This window comes from Lasioglossum baleicum, chromosome 1, assembly GCF_051020765.1.
Source record: "Lasioglossum baleicum chromosome 1, iyLasBale1, whole genome shotgun sequence".
In the NCBI taxonomy this organism is placed as follows: domain Eukaryota; kingdom Metazoa; phylum Arthropoda; class Insecta; order Hymenoptera; family Halictidae; genus Lasioglossum; species Lasioglossum baleicum.
Window position 1 is genome coordinate 19,233,243 of NC_134929.1, and position 12,043 is coordinate 19,245,285.

Sequence of the window (12,043 nt, forward strand, 5' to 3'; positions counted from 1 at the left end):
TCGCAAGAGACATTTCGTCCCCCCAAGAAGTCAGTTCAGCTCCCACAAATGACCATCGCCGACCACCGCCAAGCGTCCCCGTCGCTGTCACGTAGGCCCCGGCACGAAGCTACCCCTATTTCGCCATCAACCCCCTGCTACACCCCCCCTCCCCCCGATTCAGCCCCCGTTGTTCCTTCGTTCGCTACCCGGTAACTTTCGTATCTTCCGAGCGGCCGTTGTGCAACCGTTCGCGCAGATGAAACGATAAACGAATTTATTATGCTCGAATGAACGAAAACGAGTGTCCTTACCGGGTAAAACGTCGTCGACGATTTGTGACCACCCGGTGAAAAGAAAAGCCGCGATTATTCTGTTACGCTGTCAGGCAGCCGCGCCGATCTATCGGTACATTTTACACGCATTCTCCGGCATTTTTAATTACTGCTCGAACAGGGTCGGACGATTGTTTATTGCCCGAACGAGAAACAACGCGGCCAGAACGCGGGGATCTCGAAACCAACTGGACGGTTTGCTTCAGTTGTTATGTCTGACGAGAACACCAGGGTTCTCCGGTTCGATCGCGTACCACGGTGACAAATACTTGGTCTCCACCGACTCGTTCGCCGCTCAATGTTCCACGTTTGACGTTTCATTTACGCTCGCCTCGATTAAACATTAAATATTTACTCGATACCGACCGTCACTCTGTTTCTTGCCAGTCGGTCTTGCTGCAATAGACGTTATATAACGATACGTGGACTTCGATTCGAGTAATAAAACGACTACCGTTGAACTTCGTAATCAGAGCAACTGCGATAGCGAATTATAATTCTTTTTTATGGTTCGCTGATCTGTGAATACTACGCGACTCTCGGGAAAGTAAAGTGCCATCTCTTGGAAGTATGTTATATTAGAAAGCAAGGAGAAATAAAAAAATATTTTAGAAAATTAATTTGTGTTGAAATTATTATCCCTTTCTCTATCTTCCATCGGGTAATGCACGAGTTTGTTAAAGTTTAAATGTTGAATGATCATGTACCGACTAATGATGATCCCCGCGGGTAACTTGCTGCTTATCGACTCTGCACGAAACCAGCTCTCGATCGAAGCGAATCCTGCACAGAAATTTCTCTGGCGTAAAAACGTGCCACTTCAAAAAAAAAATTACAATTAATTAAATTGCTATAAATTAAGGCCCGATGGATAATCGAGACCCGAGGAAATAATTAAAATGTACATTATATTCCAAAATAAATTTTTTATCTATGAAAATTTATTTTCCTTCATAATATAATCATATTTAAACGCATATTTGTTTATAATCGATATCCGGTTAATCGAGGTCCTATAGACTCAAATCTAATCTAATGTTTCTAAGCAGCTCAAAATATAATTTTAAAATACAAACGACTATCTCAATGATAAAAAGTGACTCTAATATTGTGTTCCAAACTATGAAATTGTTGATTTATAAAAACAAAAACATGACGTACAAAAAGACCCTACCTAGCTAGGAAACAAATTATTACCCGCGGGAACGCCTGGCGTTCTCACGGTCACTGTACTCGTCTAAATTATCTACGAAAGAAATAGAATAATAAAAAAGACAGTTGTTTATTCACTTACTACTTGCTGGGGAGATGAGAAGCTGCGTTAGGGTGGATCTATGTATAGTGGAGCAGCGAGGTGAGCTCTGTGCGGTGAAAAAAAAGAAAAACAAAGAAAATACATATGTACTTTTTCATTAGTATGTGTCGAAATGTTGTCACGAATGCTGGTTTCTTTTCACCGCGCCGCTATCATCGGTGCTCGCAGCTCCACTATAAATCCACACTTAGAGTCCTGAAATCAGAAAATAAAACAAAAACATATTAAAATCGATTGGTACAATTTCATTGGCATATAAAAACATTTTAATTAAAATGCTGTTTAAATGATTTTCGAAATGGAAAATGTAGGATGTACAATTTTTTATTAATACTTTGAAAGGAAATGTTCTATAATAAAAATTAATTGTAAAAATGTCATCTTGGTACTCACATTCTCTCCCCCTTGAAGAAAGCACCGAGTAGCATCCATGGATTCTTTTCCCTCGGAATCTGTAACACAAAGAACAAATTCATTAATTTCAGTCGACCAACAGCCAGAATCTAAATAAGAATTAATAGTAAATAAATAATTCAAGTTGAATATCAAATCAAAATTAATTTTAACGGAAATTAAATAAAATCGATTTCTATGGAATCCGAATTAATAGAAAATTAATAATTAGGATTGATTATTTATTAATTTTTCATTAATGATATGAATAAAGATGTTCAATAACATAGTATAATTGGAAATGTAATTTGTACTCACGCTCATGTCCTCTCCTGCTTCAACAAAGTACTCCATAAAGCTGTCACGCTTTCGATTATCGAAAGCAAATTTTATTTTAAATAATAAATAAACGTGTGATTTTAATTGCAAATAATAACTAAACTTTTTATTCAAATAAAAATTATTTAAATAATTCCAAAAGTGATGTATTTATTATTTCTTATTCGCAAATAAAAGATTATTTATTATTTGGACTGAGGTGGAAATCAATTAAATAGTTTTTGGTCTTCTCTTATTTCTTGTATTTTGTATATGTATACAATAAACACGTGGCGAAATTAATATCGTGATTACCCGTATGTATAATATTTACGTAAATACAACTATTTTTTGTACCAATTTGCTTGGGTCTGTTGCACGTGTTGTCCATCTGTCGGAGTTGAAGTTGTCGGAGTGCGGTGGTTGTAAATAATTGGCCGATTCGGGGCTGATCCGTGCGCGTTTGTTTTCTGCTATAGCAACCTATTCAGGTATACCGCCAGTGGTCAGTCTCGTCCGGAGGGTGGATTAGTGAATGAAAATACAATTTAATTTATGATTTGCTAATACAAATAATAACTGCAAATTGTATTTGTAAATAACAATTAACTTTATTATTTTAAATAAGTTCATTTAGACTTGCTCAAATAATAGATAATTATTTTTGCGTTTTATTTGAATATATCCAAATAACAAATAACTTGTTATTTAGATCATTATATAAATAATTATTTATTTAAATAAATTTATTTATTGCCCAACGCTGCTCGTCGGTGGCGGAACTTTTAGCGATGTTGATATTTCAGATCACTGTTAGTTCCAGGTTATCCCCGCGCCCACCAGTGCCCACTTACCGATGCCGCTGAATAGCACAGAGGCTGGCAGTCTTTAATAGTACCTCGCCAGTGGCACAAAGGTTCTGGCAGTCTTTAATAGTATCTTGTTGATGTTTCTGGCTTAGATTTGGATCTAACTATGTTTAATTTTCATTAAGCATAAACTCGGTAAGGTAGGGAATGACACTAAAATAATAAGAAAATTTCTTCGAATCGCCAAAAATCCTTTTTACGAGCATGTTTCTAATGCAAACTAAACCTACGTGGAAAATTTAAATTCAATCCAATTTCACGAACATTTGAAAGTCTACCCACATTTTCTACTGTGGAAAGAAAAGTGCATCGTGCATGGTCAGTTACCGCCATCTGTCGCCACGGTTGCGATGCATTCTGGTATCAGCGGTTGAGAGCAGGGATGCCAACGAGACGCGCGCATCCGCACGGCAGACCGTACGCGTAGTCGCGTCGTAAACAAGGGCTCGTTGCATCGTTTCCTCGGTTTTTGGAAAGTTTCTCTCGCGTATTTGTCCCCTGATACGCGTGTTTCCCGCGTGATCTCGTGTACGATCGATCTTGTGCTCGTCTGTTACGGAAACGATATACTGTAAGGCGCGGCCGATTCGATTCACGCGATTTTTCCGAACGTTTTCACGGTAGTGTGAGTGCGCGGGTTGGCAAGCGTTGCTCTCGAGTGCAGTAGGGCTGCCATTTTCCGTGTGTTGCGGTGAACGAGCGAGAAAGAGAGAGAGAGAGAGAGAAAGAGTGAGCAAACGAGAAAGCCGGAAAGAAAAAGAGAGATAGACACGTTCCGAGAGGGACAAGGAAGGTCCTGAAACACACGGATTTTCGTAGTGCGAAGGACACGGAGGATCCTCGCGCAGGATTTCGTCCAAGGACTATTGTCGCCCGTGTGCTTGATATCACAGTGGAACCAGAACAGATCCTGGCAAACGTGGAAGGCCGAGTCGCGGGAGCGCGCGTTCGAAACTGGACCGACGATCAAGGTTAGTTTCTCTTTTCAATTTTCTTCGCATTTTTCGTCTTGTTTCCGCGCGTCATCCCGCCAGCTGGTTTCTCCAGCTGCGTACCACCGACGCACCTAGCCTCGCGATCTCGCTGTCATCCGCGGAATTATTCGTCACCGATGATAACGATCCACGTCCGAAACAAGTTTCAGCACGCGGACATTCGACGCGACACTGGATGGAATGTGTTGCACCAGGAAATGCAGCAGAACGGACGTTTCTGCTGCAACATTACATGCGGAATAACAGCCGTGATAATTAGACTGCGGATTTTATGCATTTGGAACGAAAATAGGTAGGCGCCATTTAAAACAGTGACAAAGTTACGATGATTACACACGATGATAGCGTTCTCAGTTTGTTCAAATTATTAAAGCAAGAATTAAACCGTTAAATAGACAGTAATAAGTAGATAGCGGATCTTTATGCAAAATAAGAATTTTTTATGCGAATTACAAGAAATCGGAGTGAAATAGAGATTTATTTCCTTTCTTAATATGTTCAATAGGTTGAAAGTGATGTAACAGTATCTCTGAATGTTCACTGTTCGAAATTACGCCGACTAATTTTTGCCATAAATGCATAAAGATTGACTGTCTATAATAAGAATCGCCTTTATTGCGCGTAAACACCACGCGGAAATCTACGGGACAATATTTACGCTCGCGAACCGACGCGACGCGCAAAATAATGAGCACGGCGATGACGTAAATGGGCGAAATTCTGCGCGGGTTTTCCATACGAGCCCTGGTAATTTTTTAAGAACGTCGCGCGCGGTTTATCGTTCATTGTATCGTGAAGTTTATTAGACTCTTTGTTGACAACTGCCTGCTGCTCAGTGTACACCTGCGTATTTTATTTTTTTTTCCTGGTAAAGTCAGTAACGCTAACTGCATCACACGAGTTATTTCAAGCCATTGCTGGGTTGATACAAATTTTCCATAGGGAAATTATAATTTTATTTAGATCGTTTTGGTCGTCGAGATAATAAGCGCTGAGTGGGCGCTCGAGAGTAATTGATAGTTAATAACATTTGCCCTCGCTGCGGGTGATAGGAATGCGTTGATGCTATATCATTTTTGCGATACAAACAATTCTTGTTACAGAATATATGTTGCAAACCGACAGAAAAGTGGTTGAAGTGATTTTATTATTTATTTCATGTAATTCAATCGATGAACACTTTATGTCGTTGCGTTTGGATGCAACAAAAAGTGTGGTACCCATCTTGTTTACAAATAATGGTTTTAATAACAGAGTGAAAAAGCATTTGGATTGTTTCATAATGTGCCTAACCCTGCTTATACTGTTTTAAATTAACATTAATGTCCACTTAGCCATTCGATAGAAAACACTATTAAACAAGTTGAACGAGTTCCTAATAGATTGCAGATTTTGTACATAGCACTTTGTATTCAATTTTTTACTTCAAATTGATTCATAACACTAATAAATTATAGGAATGTATGCGATGTTTGAGAATACAAGGAATAATTCAGCAGGTGCTATTGATCATTGATTTCAAAGCAATACAAAGTACATATTCTGAAACCAAACGGCAATATAACTTTTCCTGTTTTAATTTTCTTGCCAAATGAATTCTTGTTTTACCAGGAGTAGCTTCATGCAATATATATTATAATGATCCCGTGTTTTTAGGAGAAATATCGATGAACAAATGGATACTTTCGACCCTAGAGAGTGAAAGAATTGAAAAAGGCGCCGCAGCGAATTGCATTATGCACTTTCGAGCTCGAGTATCGGTATCCTTGGGGAAGGTGAAGGTACGGTTCGCGTGGGCATTTGGCCAGCGTAGAAATGCGAACAGAAATCCGCTCGGTGGTCGAAAAATCGGTAACGATTCGCGGGCCGGTAACGGGAACGGGGAGCATGTCGAAACGCGTTTTTACAAAACGACAGTAACGATTACACAACGTCCGCCGCGACGACGGTAACGTAATCTGGTGACGTGGGTTTCAGCCGTTGGCAAATTCGATTGCCTTCGAAATCCGCGCGGCGCTCTCTGTCGCATTTCAAATCCCGTCGCGTTTTAATGCCCGACCCGATCGAACGGCCGCACAGTGGGGAAAAATCGGAGAAAACTATTTTGGCGTTATTTATGGGCTCAAGGTCATAATACAGTAAGTCGCTGAATTCGTCTTAACCTCAGCTATAACATTATTATATTAGAAACAACATTTTTTTCGAAATTTCATATGTAGAAGTTTGTAGACGTTTAAATGCTGATCAGCTTTTGTTGGAAATACCTTTTCTTCACATTATCGGAAACCCTTGAAAAATCGTGATACATAATGGAGTGCCATCGACTTCCATCGACAAGGTGTTATAAATGATGTAATTTATTATTTTTTATACGCAATGACATACGCAAAATTTTGAAATCCACTTTTTTCCGACTTTTCGGAACAAATACCCCACTGTGTGGCCGCGAGATGCATTGTCGAACCTCTCCTAGCATTTCTTGTCGCTTTCTTTCTGTCTCGTTTAGACGCGTGCGGCTTTTTGCGTTACGACCTCGTTTGCAACGGGTAAATGTTAAGTCGATGCAAATCGGATAGTATTTGCCATTTTTTCCGTGGCTCGCCGTTTTTTTGTCCCGGCGGCATGCAACTTTTTGTACGCCGGCGCGCGAGCCTAGCCACGGTTGCGTTCAATTGGCGAAGTTTTTTTCCGCTGGCATCCTTGATTCGTCTCGTTATACAACCACACAGGTATTAGCCACCTAAGTACATTGGCGGCTACACTCGTATACACTTCGCAAAATTGAACTTCGTTTAACGTGTACAGCAGATTCCCATATATTTACATACATACATAATACGATTCTTCGTTCTACGCGCTCTGTGCTATCAATTTTCGAAAGCCTCCGTTGACAACATTCATTGTCTTCTATTATCTTTGGCTCGTTCTGACATAAAAAATATTTTTTTAAATTCAAGAGGTTTGATTCGGTCTATCACTAATTCCCAAAAATTCGTTCATTGTTAACGATTTACACCAGATTGCTTCCTGCAGGAGTCCATTACAAAAATCATTGGCTGATTTTGTATACATATATGTAAGAGTCTTTTACTCAATTAATTCCTCTTTTTGGGAACATTTATGAATAATTAAACTCTGAATTGTTTTTATTATTTTAAAGTTTATAAACTAAGGTTTACTCTATCACAAATCATACCTATAAATCAAAGAAACAACACACCACACACACACACACATTCAATGTTTATTATTCGCTCTGTTCTTCCTTTCTTACAATTACAATTTCTTATAATCACAGTCTCTTTTGTTATCATTAGTACATTCCTTTCTGCCACGTGTTTCTCATCATCATCTTCACCTTATTATCTTTGTTGTACCTATGGATGTCTGGCTTACCGACCATCGTTGTTACGCGGGATGATTGAAATAATATTAGGGAAGTGCCATGTACTTTCCTTACATACGTATATGATTGATTCTTGTTCTGCAATTAAGTAGTTGTTCATAGTTATTTTCTTGTTTCTGCATCGTGTTCCAGTACATACCTACTGCTATGTATAACATTATCTACACTGTTCCATAGATACTGCAAAATATTATTTACATTATTATCAACAATCTTGACCTTACTGTCTTTAATTTTAGCGTAGATATGTATGTAAGCAGTTGTCAGCCACACAGCTGATGGACTGGAACAAACTTGTTTCCGATCCAAACGTGTAAATAAAAACCCTAACGCGTAGAAATGATTCCGAGACACCAAATGCAACAGGAATGCACATGCCGTGACGCTAAACCGGGGAGCGTCGAACAGAACGTGCTTCTCACAGAAGTTCAGCTTAGATTTAGCGTGAAATGCCCCGGGATTAAGAAGCCTGCCGATCCATGATTTTAGAAATAGCGCGGCGGTTTTTGTGGGATCGGCGCTCGTAAAATTTACTCGTTCGTGGTGCCGGAGAAACAACGCGGCGTTTTTATCAGCGAGCTACGGATAAAGATTTTACGACCTTTCGAATTCCCCGAAGACTTCCCCGTGGCCTGATAAGCGCGAACCTAAGCACGAGCACAGCGGAATTTCGCCGGAGATTCGCGAGACAGCGGGAGATAACGTCACAATGCTGCAAGGCAATCAAATATCAATTTCGCGCGTACCGTAGAGAGAACGGATCGCGTTCCAATTTACGGGGGAACGATTTCAGTCGCCGGAAACGGTCTCGAAACCATCGCGTACACAAGCGTAACGAGGTACACCGAGCGGGAAACCCGTTTTTTAAAATTATTTTAAGGTTTAACCCAGCTAGAATGTTATGAAGTCCAAAATATACAACGTGAGGCGTTATAAACAGATCACCTGAATAACTCGCTTGCTTGTGAAGATATGTAGCAACTTTAGAAGTTACAGATCATTCCTACAACTTTAAAATGATCAATATACGAGAATCTTTTCAAAATACGAAACTCTCCAGAAATTCAATTTTGGCCACGGACAACAAGTTTCCAGTTCGTAGCTTGCGAGGTGGTAACGTGGAGAAAAGCGGAGAAACATCGGCGCGATATTACGAACGCGATCGCCGGCTGAGTTTCAGCAATTAACCGGTAGTAACCGCGAAACGGGTGTCCGGCGTGTAATCGGGTTTCGCAAGGAGTTCTCTATCCGTGGAGTCGTAAACAACCGTTACCGAACAACCGCCGCCGCGTTGTTGCTGTTTTTTTTTTTTACGCAGCGCCTTTCCACCAGCCATTCTTGCCGTTCAGGACCGGTGTCCGGTGATTTTTCCGATCGGTCTAACAGTCTAACAGATCTTTCGCGGGCCGATTTTGGCTCGTGTGCAACGGGAAAACGGTAATCGTATTATTAACTCTGTGACCGTTCGTTTCGCGTTCCACGGCTGCCTTATACGCGGATTTCACGTTAATCGGCCACGTGTCTTGTTCCAATAATCGCTCCGTTTCGCGATTCATGACTTCCTGCTGGGACTGGATTTATTATACAAGACCCCGCGCAGAGCACGCGCGCTCTTTTGTTTCTCTCTCTCTTTCTCTCTCTCTCTCTCGGGGGAACTGTATCGGAACCCTGCAGCTTTTTAACACTGTAAATACCGGCTATTAAAAGCGACCGGTTTGCTACGCGGTGGTCGAACGACAATTGCTGGACGTTTATGCAGATTTTGCGAGCATTTTTATCGGTATGAAAGTATGTATTCGAAGATTAGGAGACGAGATGTTCCGATCTGCGGAGGCAGCTCCTCGATAATCATTTTACATATTACGTATACAGTATACACTCGTGGCGAGGCTAGAAAGTTGTCGCTCTCCGATAATTGATTATCGCTCTCGGACAGTCACTTTCGAACGCAGAATCCACTCGCAAGAAATACTCGAACTGGAAAATTAAAATCTATGGGCCCTACTTTAACAACTTAGAATATACCTAGATGAAAATGAATTTTTTAACCTCATCGATGTAATACATAAAAGTTATCCTAGACCTAATGTGGAACATTGCAGATAGCTACCGACCCTTGACTAGAACGAATTAATGTCCCGTGACCCTCAATCGCATCTCAACGGAGCTTCTGTAATTGGAAATCGGTTTGCCTCTCGTAGAAAGCGTTTCAAGAACGAACGATTCCGACCGGCGATCCTAATAATAAACTTTTCATGCGAGTTCGCGGCACCACGACAGTTCCCGATCGCTTTGGAAAACGGTCCCTCCGGAAAAGCACACGACGGTCGCGATAATGCGAAAAGTTATTTTAACGAGATTCGATGGGGAACAAGTGAGAGAGTTGAACCACGGTCCCGCGCCAGTTGGGTTTTTTAATTTAGCCAGCGGTGTAGAGGCGAATTTCTGGTTTCCGCAGCGGGAAACCGCCGAGACGATGAGAGAACACTCTCCGACGATGCAACGAAACTCCGTCTAATGCAGCTTGGATCTTTACGCCAACCTGAAGCAGACCCCTCGCCGCTTACGCGGTATAACTTACGATTTAAAACTCATAAGGCTGCGTTCACAGCGCGTTTACGAGCTCTCCCTTGACTCCACTGCTTCATCCTCTCCCTCCTGGGGAACTTTGAACGCGAGAGCGTGCTCTGTTTAAAACGACGTTCACCTAATCCGGTCTCAAACATCGTCTTCCCTCGAATTTCGCCAAGATATTCCCCTGGAAGAATGCATCGCGAAAGTCCGCTCGAAGAAAAAATTCGAAATACAGTTCCACGGTCGCCCGAAGTTTCTTCACTACGCGAACCATCGGCCATTGCAGAAGCGAGCTTCCGGGTTGACAGTTTTATGTCCTTTACTTTAAAAGTTCCGAAGAGATCGGCGTACTCTTGAACTTCGAGCCTGCGCCACTATTTTATCTCTCATAGGTGCGTTTGGTGGCCGCGGTTTTCAGACGGGCTAAGTCATTTTCAGAGCTATGGCTTTAATACGTTAGCTACGTTCACAATCTCGCATTTTACCAAAAATGGTCCAGTTCATTTTATACGCGATGCTACTTGAAATCTTGCTACTTGTGCACACAGTATAAACCTCGGAAACTTGGCGATCTTCTTCTATTAAATCGTTCTCAGATGGGTGGTGCGCTACATTGATATTATTATTATTATTATTATAAACGGACCGAGGTTCTTTTATAGAAATGTTTACAGTTGTGTTACAGTAGAACTGATAAAAACTCTAAAAGAAACATAACAAAAACAAAAGTCTTAACCTAGAATTTACATAAAAACGGACAAGCGCGAAACTAAACAAATACAGGTACGATATTAACAAATAATCTTGCGTGATTTTCTTTTGAATTCCTGTAACGTGTCATTAAAAAAAATCGACATTATTATACAGTATGTCTGAATTTGCAATAATGCGATTTAAAGGATTTATTACTCGATATGTGGATTTGGATTTCATTGTTTGAAATCCTGCTCTCGTTCTCAAAACACGATCAGGTACGGAGAAATTGATTTGCCTCAGGAGTGCGGGACAATCTATATTATTATTTATCAAATTAAAAATAAAGCTCTATATTAAATAATATTAAAATAAAGTACGATCGAAGCATGATACCGCAGTAATTGGTACAGTTGCCCTAGTCTACAACAAAGTCGACCGAGGCACAGAAACTCGGAAGCAACGTTCGCCGTCGGCAGTTTTGAATTTCAGGGACAAGCCGGCGAGCCTGTCCACGATATGTACGTGACAAAGTTTCCTTGATCCGAAGTTCACGTTCGATTCTTATCGCTCCTGTGTCACAGTCGCCGAGCCATTGACCCGTTGCCTTCCTCTCTCTCTCTCTCTCTATCTCTCTTCCGCTGTCTGTCTTTGGTAGCACACGCTCCGTAACCAACAGGAACGCTTCCAGGCAAGGTCTGCGCTGATGGGGATAGTTGTCTGTGCAGGAAGAGACCGACGATAGTAACGCGGTTAGAGCGACGGGTGGGTGGTGGCCGGGGCCCACTGATTGGCGGACGCATTCCGGGCCAACGGTGAAACTATAAAATAATGAATGGAACGGCCGGACAAAAAGCTGGCCGGCAAAGTAATAATGGAAGAGCGTGTTTTCCGGGGACGCGTCGTTCGCAATTGAATACCGGGGATCGCGTTACAAAGCAGCGACCGGAGTCGAGCGCGCAGACACCGGCGACAAAGTCAAAGTCGACTTTGAACGCGGTTCCGATTCTCGAATTCCACTGGCTGAACGATTCTGAATGCCGAAGACGAAACCCTCTGTTCACCAAGGGATCCAGGGAAACAAATGTATGTACAGATCTATGAAGAGGCTAAAGGACCGAGGACTTGTGAGCCCGTCTCTAAGCTCCTTAAAAATTGAATAATCT

General features: G+C 41.4%; 1 protein-coding gene across 2 annotated transcripts in view; it reads left to right on the forward strand.

The window, feature by feature from the left end:
• The first annotated feature begins 3,586 nt into the window (after nucleotides 1–3,586).
• The window catches only part of LOC143208960 (protein gustavus-like), a 258,290-nt gene continuing 249,833 nt past the window's right edge, over nucleotides 3,587–12,043 (forward strand). The window contains exon 1 of one of the 2 annotated variants that reach the window (XM_076424004.1): nucleotides 3,587–4,180. The gene's annotated coding sequence lies outside the window, so the exon portion shown is untranslated. The remainder of the gene's footprint in view (nucleotides 4,181–12,043) is intronic. The other variant, XM_076424049.1, reaches the window with a different exon arrangement.